We start from the raw sequence: 20,634 nt of genomic DNA on the forward strand, positions 1-20,634 counted from the left end.
ACAATAATGATAACAAAAATGTTATCTCCAAAATTAAAAAGGGATAACAGTAGTTATTAGTTAGGTAAAAAGTATTTAAACAAAAAATAAGCAAGTTACAATCAATTTTACACAACAGAAAAACAACGTGGTGTAGAATTAGACATACGCAACTATCAAAAAGATAGAAATAAGAGCATTGTTTAGTATAGCTGTTAAGATGCCAGTTAAGACAATGGAGACCCATATTGGAGTACATAGGTTTGAGTCTTTGCTCCACTCCCAACTCTAGCTTCCTGCAAATGTAGATCCTTCAAGGTAGTGGTGATAGCCTAAGTGGTTGCTGTCACCCCAGTGAGAGCTCTGGACTGTTCCCAGCTCCCATCTTTGGTCACAAAACAGCCCCAGCCACTGCAGTTACTTGGGGAGTAAACTCGGGAGCTGAAGCTGTCTTTTTGTCTATTTGTCTCTATCTCTCCACCTCTCAAGTAAATAATAAACAAATAGACAAAAATAAAGGGAGATTCATTCACTCATCCTATTACCTATACACCATTTGGGATTTATTAAATGCTTACTGTGTGCTAGGATCTGTGAGAACCCAAGGGAATAAAGAGGAGGAGTCTGGAATCAGGCCCAAGGAGTTTACAGTCTGGCAGAGGAGAGCAATGAATCAAGGATTCAGGCCTGTGGTGGCAACTTCAGTAGAGAAAACTGGAATCTTTTGACCTCTCTGCTCTCTACATTACACAAGCTGGGTAAGGAATCCTGTCAGTCCTCTTACAGTTTGAAGCCAACAATTCTTAAGGAGTTTTGAGCAACTCTATCATTAGTGTGAGGGTTTGTTCCTATATGCATTTTCATTCAATGCAGTTTTAAAATCCTTATTATGAGCATTGCAGGAGTATGTGACAATGGGGAGAAGAAAGTAAGGGAATACGTATTTCTAGATGCCTACTACGATTAGCCACTGCTAGTGTTTGGCATTCTCTATCTAATTTCACCAAGAAAAAAAGTCCCACTGAGCTAACTATTATTATATCAATTTAATGGTTGAGGAAATAAAGCCTGAAAAGATTATACTACATTTCTAAGATCATATACTAATTAGCAAGAACCTGCATAAAGATTATGTCCCTCCAAATTTGTAACAAAGCTTCACATTCAAAGGGCAAGGCCAGTGCATTTTCCAGGAATCTGAAAGCTATTCTTTGAGTTCTTTTTAAGCATCCCTTATCTAATATCATCAACAGGGACACCATCTATCTGTTTGATTACATCCAATTCAGCAGAGCTTTAAACTCCCATTCCCAAAATGTAGCTCTCAGATTTTAGAGATACAATGACAAATCAGATGTGGTCCCTCACTTTAGGGAGTTTAAACATTATGAAGGACAAAAAGTGCTACAACACAAATCAGAACTACACACCTGTTGTGATGGACTTTCAAACCAGGCGGTTTTTCAGGGAAGAACTACTAATCCATCCATGATTAGACTCCACTTGCCTCTATCTCAGCCTTTCTCCTCTCACCAATAAACTGCACCTCTGGGCACAAGGAAATTCTTTCAGCTCACAAACACAACAGAGACCTTTCTTCTAATCTTCACACACCTGTTTCTTTCGTCTGCACTACTCTTTCTATTCCCATTCACACCACTTCACCAATCAATCTTTAACCTCCTTGTCTTTAAAGAGAGATTTCAAATCTCTCCAGTTTGTGCTAAGTGCTCCTGCAGATTTTAACCAAATTACCTTGAAGGAGGTAAGAGAAAGCCAGTCTCAGATCAAGAGAGAAACCAGGAACAGCTTTGCAAGTTTATTACTCACAGTTCCCTGAAGGAAAATACTGCACATGACTTGGTGCCACTTTGGGTAGCATGAGAATCAGTCCCAAGGAAGACTAGGAGCTGTAGACAAGCACCTTTATCATGGTTTCCATGAAGGACTGGGATAGATACATCATAATCAGCCTTAGGATTTACTGCTTTAAGTAACTCCGGAAGGCTCTGTGACACAGGGCTTTTCCTGACTACCTGGGACCTGTCCTGGGGTTGACTAATATGGGTGGAAAGTGTCCAAAGATATACAGTTTATCAGTTGCTCAAGAAAAGGAACTACCAGCCTCTAGCCAGGACTTCAAAGTAGATCGAGACAGCATTGTATAAACCCATATTACAGTGTTTTATAATCTCATAGTATCCCGGATAACTTCCATTATAAAGTGCCTGTTTTGTTATTACTTACTGAGTTTCTTATGTTTCTTACAGGATTAAAATTGGGTCAAAACATCCCTGGCATCTAACACATACAAGTTGTCTGATTTTTTAAAAGATTTTATTTATTTGAAAGGCAGAGTTACAGAAACAGGGAGAAATAGAGATTTTCCATCCTATGGTTCACTCCCCCCAAATGGCCATAACAGCTAGGGCTGGGCAAGGCTAAGGCCAGGAGCCAGGATCTTTCTTAGGTTCTCCCACATGGGTCCAGGGGTCCAAGGGCCTGGGTGATCTTCTGCAGCTTTCCCAGGAGCATTAGTGGGGAGCTGGATGTGAAATGGAACAGCAGGGACTCAAATCACCACCAGTATAGATCCTGGCATTGCAGGTGGTGCCTTAGCCCATTATGCCACAAAATTTTTTTAAATTTATTTTAAAGGCAGAGTGACAGAAATAGAGGGATTGAGATTTTCAACATTCTGGTTCATTCCCAATATGCCCATAATAACCAGGGCTGAGGGCCGACACTCCAGTGCAGTGGGTTAAAGCCTTAGACCATGGCTCTGGCATCCCAAATGGGCACTGGTTGGAGTCCTAGCTGCTCCACTTCTGACCTAGCTCCCTGCTAATGCACCTTGGAAAGCAGTGGAGGAAGGCCAAGTCCTTGGGCCCCTGCATCTATGTGGGAGATGCGGAAGAAGCTTCTGGCTCCTGGTTCTAGATCAGCTCAGCTTTGGCCATTGCGACCATTTGGGGAGTGAACCAATAGATGGAAGACTCTCCTTCTCCCTCCCCCTCCTCTCTAACTCTCTCAAATAAATAAAATGAATCTAAAAAAATATCAGGGTCGGGAGCTCAGAATTTAATCTGGAATAAGAAGCAGAGTCAGAACTTGAACTCAAGCACTCTCTATGGGATGTGAGTATCCCACAATGTGTTCATTGCTACACCAAATTCCTGCCCATGATAAATGTTTTGAATGAAGGAGAATGGCATTTAAGGTGTATTTTGACAGTTTAGTAGAAGTTTCCTAGGAGAAGCTGAGTTGAACAGAAAACCTAACAAACAGGAAAGTAGACCAAAGCTTTGAATGTGCTAGAAAGTGTTTATGAATGACCAATGGTTATACATTTTTTAGCTTAATATTTAACGGAAATATCAAGATTGATTGAGACTAAAAAAGATCATTTGAAGTGGAATAAAGAAAAATTTGATATGTTAGGCTAAGGATTTGAATTTTCTCCTGAATGCAATTGTGAAGCATCAAGCCCCATGACAAGAACAGGCCAAATCAAAATGATCAGGGGTTGTGTCTCAAAGGGAAAAGAAATGGAAAAGATCCATATTTTCCTAATATTAAAGATGTTTGGTGTTGGCTGGCATGGTTATTTCTAAATACAAATGTTTTCAACTCTATAGCCAGGGTCCAAGTTCAGCTCACAGCAGGGCCCATAATGAGATACTATGACATGTATTGATGACTCCCCAAAATGAGCAGAGAAATCCCCCAGTAATTAATACCCATAGATTTCATCTTGTTTTTTACTTCATTCCCAGTGTAGTATGAGTAGATGAAAAAGAAACAAAGAAGTATAAATACTGCATACTTCCAAGTAATATGTAAACCTAAAATATTATTGCTAAAGTCATAAAAGATTTCATCTCTAAGAAAGCTATATTTATCTAATGATGGTCCAACCATCTCCAAATTACTGTTTAATAACTACTCTGCTCTCTTATTAAGGAAAAACTATACTTGGTGTGATATTGTACTATGGTTTATTATTTTTCTTCAGACACAGACATGACACCATAACATTAAGAAGTCATGTCTTCGGCCATATTCAAATAAATAAAATACACTAAAAGCTGCAATCTGTGAAGGATCGCAGGGTTTCCATGTGAAAATGAAAATGTAGATGCAGACATCTGATTTGCTCAGTTCCCTCACAAATGCTTTGCAGCCTGTTCCATATGAGACACAAAGAGCTTTTGTGACGCACATGCTGTGCATCACAAATGGAGAGCCTGGCCAAAGAAAATATACATTTACCAGGAGAATAAACCCAGGATGAAAAGCACAGAGGTAGCATCAATAGACGTCTAATATGCCATGGGACCCATCTGGTTAGAATCACATCATCAAAATTGGGGCTGAGGTAGACCTTCCAGGTCATCCTGTCCACCCCCTTACCAACACAACAATCATTTTTTTGAGGACCAAGTTCAATCTCCTATGTCTCAAGAGAAGAATTCCACAGATTCTATGAGCAAGATACTTTTTATATTTAATGAGGCAAATGTAACCATAGTACAGATCAGTCAGAAAAAATGCTTTCAGCCTTTGCAACGTAAAAGATAGGATTTTTCAAGTAGAAATGTCCCCAATAAAAGAAAAAGAGCTTGATGAGGCCAGCATTGTGGCATACTGAGTACAGCTGCTGTCTACAATGCCACCAGCCCAAATGGGTGCCAGTTCGTATAACAGCTGCTCCATTTCTGATGCAAAGCAGTCAAGGACAACCCAAGGCTTGGGCCCCTGCATCCACGTAGGAGACCCAGGAGAGGCTTGGCCCAGCTGGCTGTTGAGGCCATTTGGGTAGTGAACCAGCAGATGGAAGATTCAGTAGGTGTTCTGGGTGACACATGAGACAGGATTGGGTGAGTAGGGAACATCACAGCCTGGCTCAAATCCAACCATTCCTGTGGATGTCCTTGTAGTTCTTCTGTGGAGCCCTTGAGATTGATTTAAAATACTAGTTGTCAACTGTAGACTTAAGATTCTGTTAGGTCAAATATTGTGTGGCAGGGCATGTCAAAAGGAGAAAGTTACAGCTCTTCAATGGGGAATTCTACCCACAGGTCCAAAGATATAGAAATTAATTCTTAGTCTCATCTAGGTATTTCCCAGTTGTTTCTCATATGTATGTTTGAACAGTAGGCTGGATGAACATGGGAAGCGGGATACACAGCAGACTCTTAGAATGGCAGATGCCCTAAACAGCACTCTGTCCTCAGAATTAGCCCCTAAGGCATTTGGATCTGGCTGAAGAGAGCCCATGAGAGTATTTTAGGCATGGAAAGCCAAGACACTCTGGCAAAAAAACCAAAACCAAAAACAAAAACCCAAATGAAAGATCTCTGTGAGTGAGATCCCAGTGGAAAGAATGGGCCATCAAAGAAGGAGGTACCTTTCTCTGAAGGGAGGAGAGAACTTCCACTTTGACTATGACCTTGTCTAAATAAGATCAAAGTCAGTGAACTCAAGAGGCTGCCATAGCCTTGGAAACTCATGACTAGAGCCTAGGAAGATTTCTGTCGCCATAAACAAGAGTGTCAATCTGTTAAGTCAACAACAGGAGTCACTGTGTACTTACTCCTTATGTGGCATCTCTGTCCTTAATGTGTTGTCCAATGTGAATTAATGCTATAACTAGTACTCAAACAGTATTTTACACTTTATGTTCTGTGTGGGTACAAACTGATGAAATCTTTACTTAATATATACTAAATTGATCTTCTGTATATAAAGACAATTAAAAATGATTCTTGCTGTGAATGGAATGGGAGAGGGAGCGGGAGATGGGAAGGGTGTGGGTTGGAGGGAAGCTATGGGGGGGAGCCATTGTAATCTATAAATTGTACTTTTGAAATTTATATTTATTAAATAAAAGTTTAAAAAAATACGTGAGAATTTAAAACAAAAGAAGGAAGATGGCCTTTAAAATAAAAAAGTATAAAATAGTAAAAAAAAATTAGGCTAGATGGGTATCAAGAACTAAGTTCAGATTCTAGAACAGACTAACAGAGCTACAGATATGGTTTTAGCTATGACAATTTTGAAGTAGAGATTGTTGTTAATTAAATTTAATATTCATGTTCAAATTCCCAGGATGGCAGTGAGAATCTCAATGTAGAAATATAAAACCTATTTGTGTCAGCATCACAGCTCATGTTGATTTGACAAGTCCTACTTCCTATGATCTTCCTGAGAGCTCTGGTACACTTGGCTACAATCCATAGATTCCCGTTGTATTATTTGGCTAAGCAACTAAATTCATACCAGTAGATGTCAGTGAACTTGAATGGTATCATTTCTGGGCATAGATTTCTAAAAAGGAGAAGTATACTATCTCCACATTCTGTTTCCACTGAACTACTAGTTGGATAAGGATGGCAGTGAAATCCTAATGAGAGTCAAGTCACAAGCTGAAAGGTACCTGTTTCTATGAATTACTATAACCAGAGCCAATCAAGAACACTTGCTATTAAGATTGATCTGCTGTATATTATGGCATTCTTCTCTTACCACAATTTTATCTATTTAAATAATGCAACTTGTATATATGCAACTTGTATATACTTTTTTGGATTGTGAGCACAGTACCATCATTGTCAGCTGCTTAGGATAATAAGCAGAGTCATGTTAAAAATGTCTTCAATGAACAAGAGTGTGCTTTGCACTTTGTAATGCTTTGGAATACACTAGATTGTATGAACCTCCAAACAGCCCCAAGAGACAGGCAGCATAAACATTATCATCATTACTTCAGAGCTGAGACGACCAATGATCAGGAAAATTAAACAAATTGTCCAAATCAAGAGAGTGCTAGACTTAGGACTGAAGCATAAGCCTTTTGATTCCAAATCCTTTGCTTTACTCGTAAAATGCTGGATGTCTGCCTCTACCTAAAATATTTTCTAGACTGATGATTTTATTGCAGAAATTTCCCCTAAGGGATTAGGGAGCTTCTTAGAAGATTCAAGTCACTTGAGTTGTAAATATGGAGCCTGAATATGGGAGGATTTTTAAATCCAGAGGGTTTAGCAATGAGGTGCAATCTATCAAAGATCATTTTTCTTCATAGATACTCTCAGTGTCTGGAACTTGGATGGTTTCTACAGAGATTACTGCGATTATACTTCCACCAAACAAAATCTCCTCTAATACATCCCAGAGGATGATAAGTCAGGATCTATTTTTTCCATTTGAATACTTCTACTATGGGCCACTTACTACTTCAAAAGTTTTCTCAATCAAGGTAGTCAAATTGTTTGGTTTCACAGAATTTTTCTACTTTTCAAGCTGAAAACACTGCAACCTGAAAATACAATTCAGAACTGAGCAAACTAGAGTGGCTGGTCACTATACCACTGTTGAATAATGAAAAGTATTTTTTTTATTTTTTTAACTTTTATTTAATGAATATAAATTTCCAAAGTACAGAATATGGATTACCATGGCTTCCCCCCCATAATGTCCCTCCCACCCGCAACCCTCCCCTTTCCCACTCCCTCTCCCCTTCCATTCACATCATGATTCATTTTCGATTCTCTTTATATACAGAAGATCAATTTAGCATACATTAAGTAAAGATTTCAACAGTTTGCTCCCACACAGAAACATAAAGTGAAAAATACTGTTTGAGTACTAGTTATAGCATTAAATCTCAATGTACAGCACACTTAGGACAAAGATCCTACATGAGGAGTAAGTGCACAGTGACTCCTGTTGTTGACTTGACAAATTGACACTCTTGTTTATGGCCTCAGTAATCACCCTAGGCTCTTGTCATGAGTTGGCAAGGCTATGAAAGCCCCCTGAGTTCACCGACTCTGATCATATTTAGACAAGGCCATGGTCAAAGTGGAAGTTCTCTCCTCCCTTCAGAGAAAGGTACCTCCTTCTTTGATGACCTGTTCTTTCCACTGGGATCTCACTCGCGGATATCTTTCATTTAGTTTTTTTTTTTTTTTTTCCCCAGGGTGTCTTGGCTTTAAACTTGTTGAAGTGAAATGGACACTATGAGAAACAGTGACTTGATCACCTCTTGTCCTGACGGTTGATGTACAATGTAATACTTTATCCATTTTAGTATTTTTTTTTGTTCTAGTACCATTGGTTGAACTCTGTAACTAACACACAATTATTCTTAGGTGTTTAAATTTTAACTGAAAAGTGATCCCTGTTAGGAATTTGGAGAACATTATGCTGAGTGAAATAAGCCAATCCCAAAGGGACAAATATCACTTGTTCTCCTTGATAGGTGACAACTAACTGAGCACCAAAAAGGAAACCTGTTAAAGTGAAATGAACACTATGAGAAACGGTGACTTGATCAGCCCTCACCTTGACTGTTGATGAGCACCTTAATATGTTATCCCTCTTAGTATTTTTTTTTGTTCTACTTAATACTTTTGGTTGAATACTGTAATCAATACACAATTCTTCTTAAGTGCTGAAACTTAACTGAAAAGTAATCACTGTCAAATATAAGAGTGGGAATAAGAGAGGGAAGAGATGTGCAATTCGCGAAATGCTCAAGCTGACTTACCTCAAACGGTAGAGTTAGAAACATACCAGGGGATTCCAATTCAATCCCATCAAAGTGGCATGTACCAATGCCATCTCACTAGTCCCAGTGATCAACTTCTGTTCACAGTTGATCATAATGATGGGACTAAGAATCAAAGGGATCACATAAACAAGAATAGTGTCTGCAAATACTAGCTGATAGAATAAAAAAGGGAGAGAATGATCCAACATGGGAAGTGAGATACACAGCAGACCCATAGAATGGCAGATGTCCTAAACAGCACTCTGGCCTCAGAAAAATATTTTAAAAAATTAAAATCATGCCATGCATCATCTCAGACCACAGAGGAATGAAGCTGGAAATCAACAACTCAGGAATCTATAGAGCATATGCAAACACATGGAGACTGAACAAATGCTCCTGAATGGTGGGTCACAGAAGAAATCAAAAGAGATATCAAAAGATTTCTGGAAAAAATGAAGATGACAACACTACATATCAAAACTTATGGGATACAGCAAAAGTAGTATTAAAACCAAAGCTTATAAAAATCAGTGCCTATCAAGAGATTGGAAAAGCACCAAATAAATGAGCTATGAAGCATCTCAAGGTTCTAGAAAAATAACAGCAAAGCAAACGCAAAACTAGAAGAAAAGAAAAAAATTAAAATTAGGAAAGAAATCAGCAAAATTGAATCAAAAAATACAAAATATCAGCAAAACAAAGAGCTGATTTTTTTTAAATCAACAAAATTGATATACCATTGGCCCAACTAATCAAAAAACAAGACAGAAGACCCAAATCAATAAAATTAGAGATGAAAAAGGAAATGTAACAACAGACACCACAGAAGTAAAAAGAATCATCAGAAATTACTACAAAGAGCTGTATTCCAACAAAATGTGAAACCTAGCACAAATAGATAGATTCCTGGACACACACAACTAAATTGAACCATGAAGACATAGAAAACCTAAACAGACCCATAACCAAGACGTAAACTGAATCAGTAATAAGGCTCTCCCAAGAAAGAAAAGCCCAGGACCATATGGCTTCACTGCTGAATTCTACCAGACATTTAAAGAACTAACTCCAATTCTTCTCAAGCTATTCAAAACAACTGAAAGAGAGGGAATCCTACCAAATTTTTCGACGAAGCCAGCATCACCTTAATCCCTAAGCCTGAAAAAGATTCAGCATTGAAAGAAAATTACAGACCAATATCCCTGATGAACATAGATGAAAAAATCCTCAACAAAATTCGAGCCAATCAAATCCAACAACACATCAGAAAGTTCATCCACCCAGACCAAGTGGAATTTATCCCTGGTATGCAGGGATGGTTCAACATTAACAAATCAATCAATGTGATACATTGCATTAACAAATGGCAGGACAAAAACCATATGATTATCTCAATAGATGCAGAGAAAGCATTTGATAAAATACAACACTCTTCCATGATGAAAACTCTACACAAATTGGGTATGAAGGAACATTCCTCAACAAAATCAATGCAATTTATAACAAATCCACACCCAGTGTCTGATTGACTGGAGAAAAATTGGAAGCATGCCCACTGTGATCCGGTATCAGACAGGGTTGCCCACTTTCACCATTGCTATTCAATATAGTCGTGAAAGTTTTAGCCAGAGCCATTAGGCAAGAAAAATAAATCAAAGGGATACAAATCGAGAAGGAGAAAGTCAAACTATCCCTATTTGCAGAAGACATGATTCTATACATAGGGGATCCAAAAAAACTCCGCTAAGAGACTACAGGAACTCATATACGAGTTTGGTAAAGCAGCAGGATACAAAGTCAACACACAAAAATCAATAGCCTTTGTGTACAAAAATAATGCCACAGCTGAGAATGAACTTCTAAGTTCAATCCCATTCATAGAAGCTATTAAAAACCAAATATCTTGGAATAAATTTAACCAAGGATGTCAAAGATCTCTATGATGAGAATTAGAAAACATTAGAGAAAAATAGAAGATACAAAAAATGGAAATATCTTCAATGTCCATGAATTGGAAGATTCAATATCATCACAATGTCCATTCTTCCAAAAGCAATTTACTGATTCAATGTGATACCAATCAAAATACCAAAGACATTCTTCTCAGATCTAGAAAAAAGGATGCCAAAATTCATATGGAAGTACAGGAAGTACTTGAAGAGCTAAAGCAATCTCATATACAAAAACAAAGCCAGAGGCATCACAATACCAGATTTCAGGACATAATACAGGGAAGTTATAATCAAAACAGCCTGGTACTAGTACAGAAAATAGATGGATAGGCCAATGGGACAGAACAGAAATGCCAGAAATCAATCGAAACATCTACATCTAACTTATATTTGACCAAGGACTTAAACCAATCCCTGGAGCAAGGACAGTCCCTTCAACAAATGGTTCTGGGAAAACTGGATTTCCACATGCAGAAGTATGAAGCAAGACCCCTACCTTACACCCTACACAAAAATCTACTCAACATGGATTAAAGGTCTAAATCTATGACCCGACACCAGCAAAATATTAGAGAACACTGGAGAAATCCTGCAAGACATTGGCACAGGCAAAGAGTTCTTGGAGAAGATCCCAGAGGCACAGTCAATGCCAAAATCAACAAATGAGATTACTTCAAATTGAGAAGTTTCCATACAGCAAAAGAAATAGTAAAGTTAAGAGGCACCTGACAGAATGGGAGAAATTATTTGCATCTATGCAACTGATAAAGGATTAATAACCAGAATCTACAAAGAGATCAGGAAACCCCACAACAACAAAACAAAGAACCCAGTTAAGAGATGGGCAAAGGACTTAAACAGATATTTTTCTTTTTTTATTATTTAATAAATGTGAATTTACAAAGTGCAACTTTTGTATTGTTGTGGCTTCCCCCCCCAACCTCCCTCCCTCCCGTGGTCCTCCCCTCTCCCACTCTTTCTCTCATCCCGCCCTTCATCGAGTTTTCATTTTCAGTTACCTTCATATACAGAAGATCGACTTAGTATATACTAAGCAAGGATTTCAACAGGCTGCCCTCACACAACCGCAAAAGGTATAGAGTATTTTTTGACTAGTAGTGTTTAAACAGACATTTTTCAAAAGTGGAAATCCAAATGGCCAACAGACACATTAAAAAATTCTCAGGATTACTAGCTGTCAGGGAAATGAAATCAAAACCACAATGAGGTTTCACCTCACCCAAGTTAGAATGGCTTTCATACAGAAATCAACAAACAACAAATGCTGGTGAGGACAGGGGGAAAAAGGTACCCTAATCCACTGTTGGTGAGAATATAAACTGGTAAAACCACTAAGGAAGACTGTTTGGAGATACCTTAGATATCTGAATATAGTCCTGCCATATGACCCAGCCATCCCACTCCTTGTAATTTACCCGAGGGAAATGAAATCAGTAAACAAAAGAGTTATCTGCACCTCGATGTTGAGTGCAGCTCAATTCACAAAAGCTAAGACATGGAATCAACCTAAATGCCCATCAATGGAAGACTGGATAAAGAAATTATGGGATACATACTCTATGGAATACTACATACATACATACATGCATACATTTTGTTAAAAAACAAAACAAAACAAAACAAAATCCAGTCATTTCCAACAAAATGGATCAATCTGGAAAATATCATACTTAGTGAAATAAGCCAGTCCCAAATGGACAAATACCATTTATTCTCCATGAGATGTGACAACTAACAGACCACTTAAAAGAAAACCTGTTAAAATTAAATTGACGCTATGAGAAGCAATGACTTGATCAGCCCTTGTCTTGACTATTGAGGAACAGTTTTTTTTTTTTTTATTTTCTTTTTCTACTTAATACCATTGGTCCAACTCTTTACTTAACACAGAATTATTCATAGGTGTATAAATCTAATTGAAAATAGATCCCAGAAAAATTAATAGTGGGAATAAGAGAGGGAGGAGCTCTACATTCTCTTAGACTCCCCCCTAATGGTAAAGCTAAAAACTTGCAATGGGACTCCAAATCCCATTAAGCTGGATGGTACTAATGCCATCTTACCTGTTAAAGTGATCATATTAAATGTGTAACTGATCATATAGATAATTTAAGTGTCAAAGGGATCACATAAGTAAGACCAAGTGTCTGCTAATAATAATAGATAGAATCAAAAAAGAGAGAATGTTCTAACATGGGTAGCAGTCTACACAGCACTCATAGAATGACAAATGACCTAAGCAACACCCTGACCTCAGAATCAGCCCTTATGACATTCGTATCTGGCTGAAAGCCCATGAGAACATTTCAGGCATGGAAAGCCAAGACACTGTAGCAAAAAATGACCTACAAGAAGGATATCTGTGAGTGAGACCCCGATGTAAATAGGGGACCATCAAAGGATGTATTTTTCTCCAAAGGGAAGAAAGAACTTCCACTTTGCATATGGCCCTGTCTAAATACTGACTTAGTTTGTGGACTCAAAAGGCTTCCATAGCCTTCGCAGCTCATGTCAGGAACCTTGGATGACCACTGATGTCATAAATAAAAGTGTCAATTGTTAAATCAACAACAGGAGTCACTGTACACTTAATCCCAATGAAGAACTCCTGTCCTTAATGAGTTGTACTATAAGAATTAACTGTAAAACTTGTTTTCAGTTTATTTTTTTATACTTTGTGTGTCAGTGTGGGTTACTGTGGAAATCTTTACTTAGTATAGAGTTGGTTTTCTGTATATAGAGTTAATTAAAAATCTATCTTAATGAAGAATGGGATGGGGAGGGAGTTAGGACATAGGACAGGACTGGGGGTGGGAGGGTGGATATGGGAGAAAGAATCACTATATGCCAAAGCTGTACCTATGAAATTTGTATTCATTAAATCAAAGTTTTGTTTTGTTTTGTTTTGTTTTTGGACAGGCAGAGTGGACAGTGAGAGAGAGAGACAGAGAGAAAGGTCTTCCTTTGCCGTTGGTTCACCCTCCATAAAACCTCTTTTCATTTAAATGAAACATACCTTCCTGTAGTTTCTACTAAGTGTACCTCTTTTTTTCCTTTTTAGTGTCTATTATTCAATAAATATTTGATTCTGGTATCTGGATTGTCTCTGGTTTTGTTAACAATTTCTGAGATAAAACTTCAATTTCAGATTTTCCTTTTTCTTTTTTTTACAGGCAGAGTGGACAGTGAGAGAGAGAGAGACAGAGAGAAATGTCTTCCTTTGCCATTGGTTCACCCTCCAATGGCCACTGCGTTGCGGCCAGCGCACTGTGCTGATCCAAAGGCCTTTGGGAATTGTGTTCTTGTTTCTCCAGTTTGAATTTTATGATAGAATTAGTGACAGTAAAAATAATATGCCATTGTTGTAATCTAGCATGTCATAGGTAATGATAATGTACTAGTAGCAATTAATTCTTTTAAAGATTGCATTTATTTATTTGAGAGGTAGAATTACAGACAGTGAGAGGCAGAGGCAGAGAGAAAGGTTGCTAATCCTCTGGTTCACTACCCCCCACTCCTGAAATGGCCACAATGACCAGAGCTGAGCCAATCCAGAGCCAGGAGCCAGGAACTTCTTCCCCATCTCCCATGCAGGTGCAGGAGCCTAAGGACTTGGGCCATCTTCCACTGCTTTCCCAGGTCATAGCAGAGAAGTGGATAGGAAGTGCAGCATCCAGGACTAGAACCTGTGCCCATTTGGGATGCTGCCGCCACAGGTGGAGGATTAACTCACTGTGCCACAGAACCAGCTCCACAATTAATTCTTAAAGAGAAATTAGTTATTGTCTCACCACATGATCTTTAGAAAATTATTTTGTCACTTAAGTTTTCAACAGTGAACTTAACATGTCATGCCTCTGAGATTTGAATTTTTCCTTCTTTTTAAAAATTCGTGTGCACCACTTACTCTTTGGGGAAAAGGAATGCTTTCTATATTATTGGGTACTATGGGACCACCAAATTCAGGAAATTCATGTTTTATGAGTTTTCCCCAAATCAAAGCAACAGGATTATGTTCAACATCATCCTTTCTCTCCCACTGGGTAACTTCAGAGAGGTGTTTTGGGACAAAAGAAACAGAGACAGACGGTCACATCAACTCCACTGCTTTATTTCCTGCTGAAAATCAAAACTAATATCCAACAGTCCATAAATCTACTGCATAAAACCAGACAACTCTTTTTATAAGGTTTTGAAGTCCTATCCACTTAAATTATCTGTCCCATCATAGCAGAGCAGTTCATCAACCTAGAATTTAAGTGTGCATTTTTCTGTTCCTAACAAAATCTAAAAGAAAAAAAAAATCTTATTATGATGATGAAAGTGAGAATACTGAAAAACAATGAGAAGATTTAGGCTCATATTAATTGGGGACATTAATAATATAGTCTTAATAAAGTAATATTTTTGGGTGATAAACTTTTAAACTATAGAAAGCAAGAATGATGTGGTTTAGAGATCACTACTTCAATCACCCTATTCACAGATGGAAAAGTCGAAGTCCAAAGAAGATGTATCTTCACTTTAATGCTTAATGGCAGAGTTCTGAAAGCATGCTGGCTATTCATTCTAATTTAACAGGTCAGAACAGTGATTCTTTACTGTGAATCTGTGGAAAACAGAAAAGTGGGTGATAAAGCCCTTTGCATACTACATTAATATTTTGGAACCTAGTAAAAGTACACACATACCTAAGACTTCTTGTAATTTCAGAAGTATACACCTTGTGAGAGTCATGCTTAGATCTCATTCAGCCATTCTACTTGGGCCATGGATGGCTTTCCAATGAGATAACTTGGCCAGTTTGTGAATGGGCTCTATTTAATGGAAAAGTCAAATTAAAATTATTAGAAATTCAATAATTTTAAGCAATCATAAATTATATTCAGACTAAGGCTTTAAATAGTAATTACTTATCTGAATACTATGATTAAAAATTATAAAGGTACCTCAGGGACTGGTATGTAGGTAAGTGATGTGACTCAACACCCTAGAATATCTAGATCCAGTTCTGACTATGATTCCAACTTCCTAGATAAATTTAAGGAAAAGAACTTAAACTCTTTATTCTTGCTTTACTAGTGTTAGCAAGAAAAAACTATGGCAATCACCTATTTCTTATCCCACCTCATGCTTACTCCAAAAGAAGAAACTTGACAGAGTCTAGGGGCATTTATAGTTGTCTTAAATAGTCAGGTGTAGTATGTAGAAGACAGAAGACAGAGATGTCTGAAATGTCCTGTAAAGTATACAACAGACCTCCCTCCCCTACCACAAATAACTATATGGCCCAAAATGTCAGTAGTGTTGAGGCTGAGAAACACTGAGTTAATAGATGGCAGACTGAGGATTCAAACCTAAAGAATATGATTCCAAAATGCATACTCAATATTTACTTTGAAATACATGTTTAATATTAGATATTCTATCAAAATGCTAATTATAATAATCTTATCATTTTGAGAAATGTTGTGCTCACTTGACTGCTCATAAATCATAGTTTGTAGGTTCTAAGATATGGGATGAGTGATTCTACCTGGACTAGGACAAAGCCATTTGCCTCTATGGACCAGAAAAGCTAGTATGAAGGGCTGAGCCTGCCTAAAGGAATCTGAGGGGCCAGGTTAATCTTATAAAGTCACCAAGACCTGAGTAAATATTTTGAAAGTCACACTTTACTGAGGAAACTGCTTTGCAATGACTAGTAGAACTACATTTTGAGAAAAAAAAATCTGTAACTGAGGAATACCTGTTTGCTTAATATTGAATCATTTTTCACAAGCAACATTTGTATAAGTTGGGATCGGTATGTCTATGAAAGTTGTAACTCAAAGTCTGCACCTGCAAAGGTGCCACCCAAGATGGTATGGGCTTTAGTTAAGCCCAAATCATCAGCTGCATGCAATTTCTTGGCAGAGAGCAAGCTGCAGCCTGAAATCCTGCCCACCATTTCCCTTGCAGTTAGCAGGCGTGTACTCTGAGGCCAGTGGGGAAATCATGACTTGTTGAGCAGACTGAGGATACAGCAATTATTAAATATGTTGCAGCCTTTGGAATGCAGCTGACTTTTAAAGTTGCAATCTTTGATGACTTCTAAGCAGAAAAGTCAACCAGGTGCTTCTATCCATTTCACCAGCATTTTGTAAGCACTGGATGTTAATTGTATATTTTCTCTAAGTACACACGCTGGGAAAGCCAAGACAGGTATGAGCTCATCCATGTGCTCTTAGAAATTTCATTCTAATTTGTAAAACAACCTGTTAGGCTGTTAAGAAAAGAAAATGCTCTACTTCTTTATTCAGGATACATTTGATAAAAATCTATTGCAAATTACTGTGCTTGATATAAAAAGATATCATTCAACATATAAATCTTCTGCCCTCAAAAATCTTCTACTGTAGTACAAGAAGCAGGCAGATGGTATGTTAAGAAGATTCATGTGAAGGGAATAGAAGAGAATCCAGATGTAAATAAGGGCTCTATTTAGTGTTTAATTAACTGAATATGGTACTGAACTCTGTGAGGTTCAGTATGATCATCAGTCCTTGTGGGGAGAAGAGAAATTTTAAGCGTTTCTTTTTTCCATTTAAGACAAGGAATACTTGATTCAAAATCCATCAGAGAAATGAATAGCTTGGATGTGTGACTGAGCATTCATGTTTTAAAGAATAAATCAGTAATTGCATATGAAAGCATACATATAAATTAATCAGACCCCAAGTTTCCAATGATTAAAAAAGAAAAACTTCCCTGTAAAAGTAGTTCCTTTGTGACATTTCTAGTATGCACTAATATTCTCCCTTCTTCCTTATCCTCTCCTCCAACAGATTCCATATCAACCTCCTCATAAGCCTCTAGGGAATTCATGACCTTACAAGTCTCAGAAAACTCTTCCTGCATCCCCTCAACCATGTACCAGTGAACAAAGGCAAGGTTGCATGCATCAGGTCAAATTTGTGGTCACTTCGGCAATGGCTGTGGTGTTTCTCAGCATGCACACAGCTCACTGGACCGTGGCCAGGTCTCTACCATGTATTTAATGCCAATCTTGGAGCCAGTGGGACAGTAATCTACACATTGAATGGTACGTATGATCCTGATGGTAGCAATGGCATATATTTGAGGACCACATCACTATGGTACAACAGGCAGCAAACCATGTATTTACCATGGGAAGGGTCACATTTCACCTAGATATTGCTCTAAGGAAGCATTTATGGTCCCTGGTTTATGTTCATGGTAGGCTTTCTTGGCAGAGATGGCCAGAGAGAAGTGGATGAGGGCATAGAGTACCAGGTTGTTCTCAAATTCTGTCAGATCAACATTCAGGGCTCAATCAAATCGAAGGAAGCAATGATAGAGGACACAATTTGATCTATCAACCTATTCTGGTTAGTGTTATTTGGGTGTCCAATATCAAGGTTTATATGACAGATATCATAGATGACCTCATTATCTACCACGAAGACACAGTCAGAATGCTCTAGGGTGGTGTGAGTAGTGAGAATGGGTTTATAGGTTAGCACTACAGCTGTGGAAACATGGGACACTGGGTAAATGGAGAACTCCAGCTTAGATTTCTTGTTTTAATAAGAGCATAAGCATGAGTGTTTACTTCCTCTCAGGTTCTGGGATGAGCAAAAGAGATGCTGCTGATTGATTCTGTGTCAGCCCTACAGGAAATGATTACTGGGCAAGCTCCTTTAATTTTCCACACAAGTACTGTGGCAATTCAGAAGAACTGAGGAAATCCAGACCTTGAGACTGGGTACTGAAGAAAATGGAAAGTTGTTCGACCCAGCAACTCAGTAATCAAAAGGACAGGTGCAAGGACAGGCACAAATCATGGGAAACTCTGAGTGCCCTTCAGTGCCTCTTAGTTCACAGGTTGGAAAGCATGTCTTGGATTTTTGACAGAACATTGGTGATGAACTGAGATATTTCCTTCATCTTAAGTCCTCAGTCCCATCTGTGCAATCCCATCACCTCAGAGCCTACTTATCAAGGCATATTCTGATATGTCATCCCAGACCACTGCATGAAAATCTCTGGGGGCAGAGATATATTGAATATTGAATATTGTATTGAGGAAGCAGAATTTCAGGTGATTCTGAAGCACAGCCAGGCGTGGAAATCAATACAATTGAGCTTTTTTTCAAGGGGAAGGAAAAAGTCCTTCTCACAACCAGTTTAGGTTATTCAGTATACAGAAGTGACCCTAAAGAGGTTTGATCCCACACATGGGAAGGCAGCTCCTGGATTTGACTTTATGATTATCGCTTTGTCAGTGCACCTGGATTATGTCACAAGTCATTCCTCTTCCCAGTGCATCCCATCTCTAGGAAGTGCACTGCATTTTCTTCTCCTTTAATTGCCACATAAATTAACACATGAAATTCTGTAACCTTAACTTTCTTAGTATCTTCCCAACCTTATCATCTTCTCCCTCCCATCTTATATGGCCTTGCAGCCAAGCCTCCACAAGTTGTGTCGGGGAATAGTCCTCGGTGGCATTGCTAGGCGGAGGTTTTTACTTTCGGTTTTGACCGGGGGCTTTCCAACGGGCGGGGCTCTCCGGAGGAGGAGGGATCGAGGTCGCAGTAAACAACAAGATGGTGCCAGGACCCTCCGCAGTGAGTCTGCCTGCCTGCCTGCCTGCTGCGTGACACCTCACCTGATTGGCCGAAGGACGCGTGGCCTTCACATGAACAGAGACCAGATTGGTGTGCCTGATGCATAGACTCTAGCTTGCTTCTGATCGGTCACATTTTGTATATAAGTTGTGGGTGTAAGGAGGAAGCTCTCTCTCCTCTCCTTTCCTCCTTCCTTTCTACCTCTGTCACGTCTACTTTCTCTAATAAAAAGTCTACTGAAGACCGATAAACGCCATTCGTTCTTTTTTCGCCCGAGAAACCATCGTCGTGGGCCCTGGGTTGAGTCTGCTGGCCAGACTCCCCGAGACGCTTGTGGCAAAGTTGTTCTGATATTATAAGTTTACTTATTTGAATGAGAACAGAGTTAAATGTTATGGTGAAAAAGGAGAGAGAAATATTAGAGCTACCATGTGAAACAACTATTACATATAAACTTTGTGCTGGGATCTTCATATATTACTTAATTTTCAGTCTCACAACAATGTGAAGGGTTCAGCTATTCTCAAGACTCTATAGCGAAGGTAAAATGGTCAATGGTTTTTCACACTATCACACACTAATCATAGAGCAGATTCTTAAATCTAATACCCTTATTATAGCCAAATATATTTCTATGAGTTTTACAATCATTTCCAGTTCAACCTTCCTAATGGCTCATCTGCATTCCAATAGCTTTATGTAACTCTTTTCATTGTTTTCTTTGCCTGGAATGGACACAGAGACTAACTGTTCCCTGTCACTCATCTATTACACTTTCATACACTTGAAGCCTGAGAACCTCTTCTAATATTCTAATTAATCAATCATTCTTTCATATACTGAATTCACTTTCAACTGATGGAGTATCCACAGACTGCTGGCACTGTCCTTGGCACTGGGGGATTTAGGAAGGAGGGAGATGACAAGTTCATTGACACTGCGGGTGTTTGAGTCCAATAGAAGCATGACAGATGACAACCAGGCAGACCAGTTAAGTGCATTCTCTGAAGTCAAACCCTGAAATAAATAGGAAGGCTGTGTGTGAAATGAGGCAATAGTCCAACAGCCCTCTTACCCAGATGAGAAACCTCCTTAGAGAAATAAACAGCATCCTTTTAGCCATCCAGGCAGGCTCATGGTTGAGCCGATTTATCTGTATTATCTACAAACAATATTTAACTTAATCTAAGGCAGAACAGGAGCACAAACATTGAGGTCTGGATCTGTAACCATTTCTCCAGCACTGAAGTGTTTATGGGAAAGTTCAAGGCCAAGAAAGAACATGGGAGTCCTCAGTAGACATTACCATCCTTGCTGGATGCCAGGCCCTCACTTATTCATAGACCATGTACTTCAGAGGCCCTGCATGACCCAGCCATTCTTCAGCAGGTGTCATGTCAAGAGTTTGTGGTTCTGGACTCAGTTCTACTATCACTAGTTGTGCTATGCTACAAAATCTGCATGAGTGTGCTTGGTCTTAGTTTGGTTG

General features: G+C 38.7%; 1 long non-coding RNA gene across 2 annotated transcripts in view; it reads right to left on the reverse strand.

The window, feature by feature from the left end:
• LOC149127682 (uncharacterized) overlaps positions 1-20,634 on the reverse strand; it is a 437,400-nt gene that overhangs the window by 83,402 nt on the left and 333,364 nt on the right. The window contains exons 3-4 of one of the 2 annotated variants that reach the window (XR_016229752.1): positions 15,204-15,329; positions 14,656-15,121 (exon numbers count right to left, since the gene is read on the reverse strand). The exons of the other annotated variant lie outside the window; for it this stretch is intronic. This is a non-coding gene — a long non-coding RNA (uncharacterized LOC149127682). Of the gene's footprint in view, positions 1-14,655; positions 15,122-15,203; positions 15,330-20,634 lie in introns of those variants that run through there. 2 annotated transcript variants of the gene reach the window in all.

This window comes from Oryctolagus cuniculus, chromosome 2, assembly GCF_051225735.1.
Source record: "Oryctolagus cuniculus isolate XC-2025 breed Fujian yellow rabbit chromosome 2, ASM5122573v1, whole genome shotgun sequence".
In the NCBI taxonomy this organism is placed as follows: Eukaryota; Metazoa; Chordata; class Mammalia; order Lagomorpha; family Leporidae; genus Oryctolagus; species Oryctolagus cuniculus.